This window comes from Dicentrarchus labrax, unplaced genomic scaffold (genome assembly GCF_905237075.1).
Source record: "Dicentrarchus labrax unplaced genomic scaffold, dlabrax2021, whole genome shotgun sequence".
In the NCBI taxonomy this organism is placed as follows: Eukaryota; Metazoa; Chordata; class Actinopteri; family Moronidae; genus Dicentrarchus; species Dicentrarchus labrax.
In genome coordinates, this window is record NW_026136722.1 from 17,858,305 (window position 1) to 17,867,048 (window position 8,744).

At 37.7% G+C, this 8,744-nt stretch overlaps 1 long non-coding RNA gene across 1 annotated transcript; it reads right to left on the reverse strand.

Annotated features, from left to right (window-relative positions):
• Positions 1 to 1,326: 1,326 nt before the first annotated feature.
• Positions 1,327 to 4,203, reverse strand: LOC127356709 (uncharacterized). Its single transcript, XR_007882046.1, has 3 exons — positions 3,976 to 4,203; positions 1,824 to 2,860; positions 1,327 to 1,713 (listed from the first exon to the last, which is right to left on the reverse strand). It is a non-coding gene; the product is annotated as an uncharacterized LOC127356709 (long non-coding RNA).
• Positions 4,204 to 8,744: the final 4,541 nt, after the last annotated feature.

The window sequence follows — 8,744 nt, forward strand, 5'->3', positions numbered from 1 at the left end:
CTGCCGGACCCAGCATCTGGAGGAGTCAAAGTGCACTCTGCAAACTGCGGTCGGCGATGACTGCATCACTTCCACTGTGAATATTTTCATAACACATGTCATTGTTCTGCTCATGACTGGCTTTCATGTAACACCAGGGATATTCGGAAAAGGCTTTATAGTGCATAAATCTGGATTAACTGACTCCAGGGGGACATATTTCTGTCTCAAATTCCTAAATGTTGATATAATTTACAACTGAAGTTACTTCTTTTTGACTTTGTAGGAGGCAACACAGGATCTATCGCTCCCCAGAGAGGATAAATCAATAATGAGATGTTACTATTGTGTTGCTGCTGTGCTTTTTAAGAGCTTCTAATATTGATTTTTGATATTTTATCTGTGAGTGTGTATCATGTTTAATTCTTAGTTTTGCTTTTTAGGCACTGAAAGACAGAATAGTTTTAATTAAAAAGGGCTATTTCACAATACAGGAAATGTATTAACATTAACTTAAAACTTATTATTTTGCCAACACTTAAAATTATCTTATTTTATCTATTTGCCTCCTCACAAGGGAAAGCACAACTTCTCATTCTAGCATTTCCAGATGCAGATTGAGCAACATATATAACACAATACAACCATTACAAAACAATGGTCCCCATCAGGAATGAAGTGCAACATAAACTGCTTTATAACTCTGGCTGCTCCGACTGTAATAACCAGACGGACGTAAACATATAGATGTTTTAAATCATTTTTTCCTGTTTTTCTGAATATTTTTATTCTTATATTAACCCATTTGTGCCCATAGACTATGTTTAGTATCATAAGGAAAAAATGCCTTCACATTTGTTCTGGTTGGTCTAAAGTTTTTAAATTTGGTACCGACATACTTTGGGCAAGTATCTGAAAGTACAGCTTTGAACATTTTTGGATCACATCACACTTTTATCAAAAGTCAAAGTCAGGATTTTTGAAAAATTAGAAAAAATACAAACTTTTTGTTTATGAAAAAATTAAAGTCAGAAAGCATTTGAATTACTTCAATTTAAGTATAATGTGTAAATCCGCAATTTCTTTTAAATTTACAGCAAATCAAATGATCTATATTTTTTTTGTTTTGAATTAAGTTTTTATGTTATTATATTTACATATATTATTGAATTTCAAGGAATCAATAGCAGAAAAAAATCTTTTTCAATTCATGAATAAGGAATATGGCAGTAGTTTGCACTACTTTTATTACTATGCACTTCTTAAATTAACTTCATTTTATGTTTTGTGATATGTACTGAGAATAAAAACAAAACATGTATTCAAAAAGTCAAATCATGTAAAAACTAAAGCTTAGATGTGATAGAAAGAAAAGTTTAAGAAAGTTTAAAGATATTCATGTATTTGTTGTATAAGCAGGATGAGACCTCGAAGACAGAGCAGCTCTCTTAAAGACAAAAGCCTTGAAAAAAAGGTGTGTGTGTATCGGGATTGTCACTTTACCAGAGATTTAGAGCTCTAAAAACAGCAGCGAGTCAGAGGAAGACTGGTGTTTCTGTCCTGGGGATGTTTGTGTTGTCGTGGTCTCGGGGAATGATTAGCTCAGAGGATGTAATAGGTTTGTCTGTGTGTATACCAGGCCTCTTGGGTGGAGTTTCTCCTGCTCATATCTCTAGATAGATCTTCCCCAGCGCCAGACGCTGGTGCCAGGGAGTCCGGCAGCCTCGCTGGGACCTGGAGTCAGACAGCAAGGAGAGATGGGAAAGGGTGTGTTGACAAATCCTGCAGCTGTTTGAGACTGCGAGGCGAGGATGTTGAGAGTTTGCCTCTGCTTTATATTCTACCTCCGTATCTCGGCCGTGAAGCTCCAACAGGTTGTTTGTTCATTTTCACAGCGTGAAGCCGAGTCTCCTGCAGTGATCAGGCACATCGTGACCTCCCCTCTGCTCTCCAACCATAAACCATCCTATGAACAAATGAGGAGCAAGCCATGTTCCCCCTACGGTGGCCATTTGATGTGACCTTACAGGGAAACAGCTGTGATTGTTAATTTTTAAGTCCTATAATTTTCCCTGGATGACAGTAAATGTTGATTAAAAAGTCTGATAAATAACTGCTGTGACAGAAATACTGAATAATAGGGCTGATTCCCTTTTTTCTATAGCTAGCCTATGACCTATAAATAAATGTACAAATATGCTAAAAAAGTTAAGTTAACTGTTTGATTAATGGTTCTAATGATGCTGGTTTATCAGACTAATTATCAGCTTATTGTACTCAGTTTCTAACGGTAGTATGCAACTTTAACAACTTCAAGACTCCTGATTACAAGACTGAACGTTGTGCAGTATGAACTGTACATACCTATATGTAAGTTTCCATACCAAATAATCTAATATTTTCCACCAGATTCTGGGTATGAGTTTCTAAAAGTTTGCCTGTGAACTTCCAGAGTTTAACTTCAATCAGTTTCCAGATATTTGAAACTACTGGAGAGGAGATCCAGTTAAGTAAACCTTTTAGCTGAATTTTACCTGCAGGCTACTAAACATGTGAACTAAAGTGACCTCTGTCATGGAACCGTTAAGTGAAGGAAAAGCTAAGATTACAAGAGTTACACAACAAAACAGTTTTTTTCCCTCCTTTTCTGGGCCAAAGGGGAATATTTAGTTCGGTCTGAATCGGGCTGAAGGCCAGAGGGCACTGAGGGGAGGGAGGTGATGCAGTGAACGTGATCCTTTCGTCTCTGTTGTGTCCTCAGAGATGTTCCATGAGGTCAGCAAGGAGGTGCTGGTTACACAACCGGGAGACAGCTGAGGGAAGCTCCTGCTGCGCTGCTGCTAGCTGAGGATCAATCAGTTTGTTGCCATTCCTCATCCGCCTGCAGCCAACAGTTTCTGACTTTTATATTCCATTTTTTCCACAATAAAACCAAAAGTGCAAAAATATAATCAATATTTACTGAAACCACTCTGTTATAAGTAAAAGTCCTGCATTGACAATGTTACTGCAATAAAAGTATGTATGCATAATCATCTACTTCAATTTCAGTTCAATTTAATTTATAGTAACTAAGGTGTCAGATAAATGCTGTTTCCCTCTGAGATGTAGAGTCTTGTGAGATAAAAAGACTCAAGTAGAGCACAAGTACTAAAATGTTGTACTTAAAGGGGAACTTGGCAGCTCTAGCCATTTCTTCGCTGGTTTTCACTTTTGTCGTCGCATGTTTTCTGAACGAGCTCCCCCTACAGCTCTGGGACGTATATTTCAAAACACTGTCGTAAAAAAACTCACTTGCGGCCCCCTCCTCCCCCTTTCTACCGCTGCTGATGTGCATTTGTTGCCGGAGCGGGGAAAGTCACCATTTTCAGCAGAACAGGCCATTTAACCATCAGATGATTTCTAAACGGGTTTATTAAGTTGAAATAGTTGCCAAGTTCCCCTTTAAAGCTGCTGTAGGTAACTTTTATTGGTAACTTTGTTATATAGAACATAAACAAAATCAGGTTCCTGTTGCTCATTCCAAGTTTTCCTAATGGTATTTAAAAGAATCCAACGGGCCTGAATAAAAAAAACAACCAATCAGAGCCGAGAAAGATAGATAGACACTTTGCGTTGGAGGCTTAGGGATAGTTGATTGTGGAGTCTTAATCCCAGTTTGTCAAATATACCAGTGTTTCGTGTTGGTGGCTTTGGGACCCAAAGCGTCTGTATTTGGCTCTGATTGGTTGTTTTCATTCAGGCTGGTGGATTGTTTTATATTCCATTAGGAGCACTAGGAGGAGCCAGAGGAACTAATACTGTCAGGATATATAGTGAAAGTTTCTCAGACCTCATCAGGGTAAATAGTCACAATGAATGAAATGACCCCTGAGACAAGACACGATCATGGTAATAAAACTACATATAAAGTATCACACTGCCAAATCATTTCCTCTCTACCAAAGACCTCTTCTCAAACACGAAGAAGAAGACTGGAGGAGGGTGGGGTCTCACCTCTCGGACAGCAGCGGGTGACGGACGGGGCCGAGGATCTCGCAGATCTGATAAAGGCCCAAAGAGAGCCCTTTCCTTCCTGAGTGGCGGACTGTTTGTGTTAGAGCGTTGTGCGTCCCTTCTTCTGGGTGTGGGAACCTGCTCCTCCCAGAGTTCATGGTTTCCTCTCGTCAAGGACCCGCCACCACCGGCCCGCATGTGTGTGTGTGTCGTCTCCAGCTGAATGAAGACACTGTACAATAAAACCAACCTCATTATCCTGTTTTTACATAAGCACAATGTTTGCCTCTGTCGATAATGAAGGCAAATTATATTTATATATATATATATATATATATATATATATATTATAGTTATAACTGAAAGCTGAGACACATACTCCCCACTTGTGCTCCCCCAGTCAAAGTCTGGAAACACCCTTTGAAGTAAAGATTCATTATGATTTTTATATTTATAGAATGTATGTTTGCCAAGAAAGTCCAAAAAATGCATTTATTTAAATTAAAATATGACAGCTTTTTACATAAAATGTGTCCAAGTAATCAGTGAAAACTTTCTTGATCATAGTCTTAACCTTACTTTATATTCCATGAACTGTGTCTTTATTTGCTATCCTTAACTTTAAAAGAAGAATTGGTTTTCCATATTTATTCTGGTTGAGTTATAATTTGTTGATTTGTTTGGAAAAGTGCTCGACAAACAAATATAATTACAATTATATCTATTGCATTACGGCAACATCATAACTAATAGATAACACCCAAACAACAAACTCCAACTTTAACTTTACTCGAGTCAAACCCTGTCAATAACTTTTCTGACTCCACAGAACAAATATGAAGCTTCATAATAAAAACCATAACAATGTGGAACTCTTTACAGCACGCACACATGTTGCTTATAACCAGAGCTGTAGCTGCCACTGACGTCACCTCTTCTGGAAAGAGTGGATTTTAATTATTTAAGAGTTTACGTCACATGAACTGGGGGACTCATGATATCAGTATTTTTTTAAAACAAGCCTGGCCATAACAACACCCAAGCATACATACAAAGAGAAAGTACTGAAATGATCACATCAGAGGTAATTTGCCACATCAGCCTCCCATCAACACTTTACATTTAATTTAAAAATAGGAAAACTCTTATCAAAAAACTCCAGCTGGCAGATTCTCAGAATATTCCTGCACCAACCGAACAAGAAAATATTAAAACGTTTTCAAACATAACATGAATTTTATTTAAGATTATTCAATGCACATGAATCTATTTCCTTCAGTAAATTGCACATATCTTCACCACTCTAATGTAATAAGTTATTTTAACTAAAAACACTGTTGAAATGGATTACATCGAGAATTTTAAGTAACACAAACTACATTTATTAAGTTAAAAAGATCCTTGATTTAAGCAGCTTTTATTCGTAATTTTAAGTGACACTTTCGTAAATTACAGAAACATTCCTGATTAAGTACTTTTTATCAGGTATTTTGTTTTCACAGTACAAATTAAAAATGACAAAATGAAGCTACTCGATCAAGAATGTTTAAATTGAGTTCATTTTACTTACAATTTACGACGTGTCACCAATTTTTTGAGTTAAATGAACTTATTTGGTTTTACAGTGTGATAAATGATATGGTGTGTTGTGTGTTTTCTTGCAGCTCTGTCTTGGGTTAAATGTCTCCGCTGTGCTGCAGCCCACATTCACACCCAGTTTGAATCAGCGGGGAGCTGTAAAACTGACTCCTCACCATTGTCTCATGTACGTCATCACTTGTTCGCTCCTTCCCAGGCAGCAGTGCTCAGAGGAATGTCCACGGCTGATAAAAACCAAAGATCTCATCAAAACATACCCTCCCCCCACAGGGGCTCACAGTGGTTTACACTCACTCAGGAGGATAAAGGGGGTGGGGGGGGCTGTGGTCGGGTCTGGTTCCCTTGTTGACGGGGATCCAGGGTGGCAACCTGCTGCTTTATGGGGCCACAGCTCCGGCATTGACAAATGACAGAAGAATGCGTTACAATACATGAGCCATGTTCACACTGTTTTCCTATAAATCTGATGTTTTCTCATCACTGTGACTTGTGTTCAAATGCATTTTATGTTGGACTTTTGAAGCATCGAGCAGGGGCATTTCCAGAGGGGGGGTGGTCTGAAATCTGATTGGGTACCTCATGTGCCACCCCATTATCCATCAACAACTCCGAACTGTCTTTCAGAGGCTGTAGCGGACTCTGTTTTAAAGCTAGAGTTAAATATTGCTATCATGAAGCTAGATGACCTAATGCATCCATCGGCTCCAACCATTTCATGCGAGCATGTCAGGAAAGGGGCTAAATAATGTTCCTAATTTAGGCACGATTTTATGGAGAGATAAACTAGAATGGCCATTTTCAACTGTTACTGACTGGACCTTTAACAGAAGAGACAGCCAGACTCTACAGTCTCTACTGTATGTTTTGATATGGGGTTAATAATGGATGCGACAGAACTGATAAACGTCTATGTAAGCGCTGAAAACTATAAAAAAAAAATAAAAAATTCTATTTATTATGTTAACTGAAAGGAGTGAATGTTGAAAACCGGGACATTTAGGTGTTTTACAGATATTTGTCAGGACTCCCAGCTTGAACTGGGATAATCCTGAACAAACGGGACATCTGGTCCCTATATTATAATGACAATGTTAACATGAAGATTTTTTATCAGGTTTACATTTCTTAGTTTTGAATGTTATCATGCTAACATTTGCTAATTAGCACTAAACACAAAATACAGCTACAGCTGAAGTAAATGTCATTCATGTTGTTTTTGGTCATAAACCAAAGTATTAGTACACTGCGTCCGTATAGACTATGGACATTAACATTAACATGGCTAGAAACAGAAAAACAGAATGACAAAATAAACCAAAAGACAAAGAAAATACACTTTCATTGCTGTTACAGGACTGATGATAAGTTGTCTAGAAGTTAATAAAAGATTTAAAAGTGCATTTAAGATCATCAGGTTGGTTCCATCAGTGCACAGAAAATCAACTTCACCATTGACTGCTTATAGTACTGCTCCCTTTTGCCATGAAAACCAAGAGACCTCTCTTAAAAACATACTAAAACACAAGAAAGAAGCCCCAGCTGACTTGATTTGTGTGCAGGGAGAGGCCTAATTTCAATTATAGCTTCATGCTGTATCCGCAACTTGTTGGAAACAGATGTGGGAGTATGGACTATTGAGCAGCATCTTTCACTGGTTTGGACACGCTATCATAAAGTCACAGTAATTCATGTTGCAGATGAACTGCGAGCGTGGAAACTGTTTGAGGTGTGAGTTGGAGGTTTATGGAAAAGTTTTTAGCTCCACAAAGGAGCTTAGCTGTTCAGATGAAATGGAAACCAAGAGCTGTGAAGAAGCTACTTCCCATGACATCATTGTGTTTGTTAAATGACCTCCGCGGGCACGACGGGCACACCTTCTCATTTCCTCCCCGAGCCACTCAAATGATTTACTTAATTTACAGACGGGGTGGGGGGAAATGTTTTTTTAGTGCCAAGAGTGTCCTTGAAAGACTAAATAAGAAACTGAAAAGACTCATATTGTCTTAATATACAACAGCTTCACTCTTACTGAAGAAACAATGTTTTATTCTAAGCTGATAGTTATTTTTCATTATCAATGTGTCTGCCTGTTGTATTCTCAATTAAAGCTGCAGTACGTAACTTTTATAAAAATAACGTTTTGTCATATTTGCTGAAACATTCACTATATCCTGTCTCTCAGTTGAACATGAGACGGATAATCTGTGGAAAAAACTGCTTCCTCTGGCTCCTCAAAGTGCTCCTATTTTTTGCTAGAATCCACGGGGCCCGAACAAAAACATCCAATCAGAGCCGAGAAAGATATAAAGACACTTTGGTTTGGAGGCTTGAAGATAGTTGATTGTTGTTGTGTGTCAAATACAGACGCTTTGACACTCACAGAATGAGACTCAACAATCAACTATCTTTCTCAGCTCTGATTGGTTGCTTTCGTTCGTGCCAGTGGATTCTTGCAAACGCCATTAGGAGCACTAGAACGAGGCAGAAGAAGCTGATTTTCCGCAAATGATCCGTCTCACGTACTGCTGTTAGGATATAGTGAAAGTTTCAGCAAATATGACAAGGAAAATATTTTCATAAAAGTTATCTACTGCAGCTTTAATCAACTACTTCTTTTGGTTTATAAAATGTGTGGAAAAAAAGTGAAAGAATTCCTACCTTAAATTCCTAAAACCCAGTGTGACATTTTCACAGTCCCACTCTGACACCAGACAAAAAACAGTGAACAAATCCTCACTATTCATTCATATATCTATAATGTTATTATTACTTTTTCTTTACATATTTCTGTACATTTGTAAATTACTACTTTGCACTTCTGGTTGATGCTAACTGCATTTGCTGCAATGACAATAAAGTTGAATCAAATCAAATCTTCACAAGCTGGAATATAAGAATGTTTTTCTGTGATCGGTTAACAAAATAATTGCTGATTGATTTTCTCTGTTGATCAACTACTCGACTTATCGTCTAATTGTTTAAGACAATTGTCTACAATCACCCCAGTCATTTATTAATCCATAACATAAATGTCTGAATACCCTTCTCAGTGTGATTTTAAGTTTCAATTAGAATAGTTTCCACAATGGAAATAAGTCATTTTTCCGACTGTTTTTAAGGAATATGAATGTATTGGTTGCAGTGTTTGACAAGGTGTATATGTAAAAGAT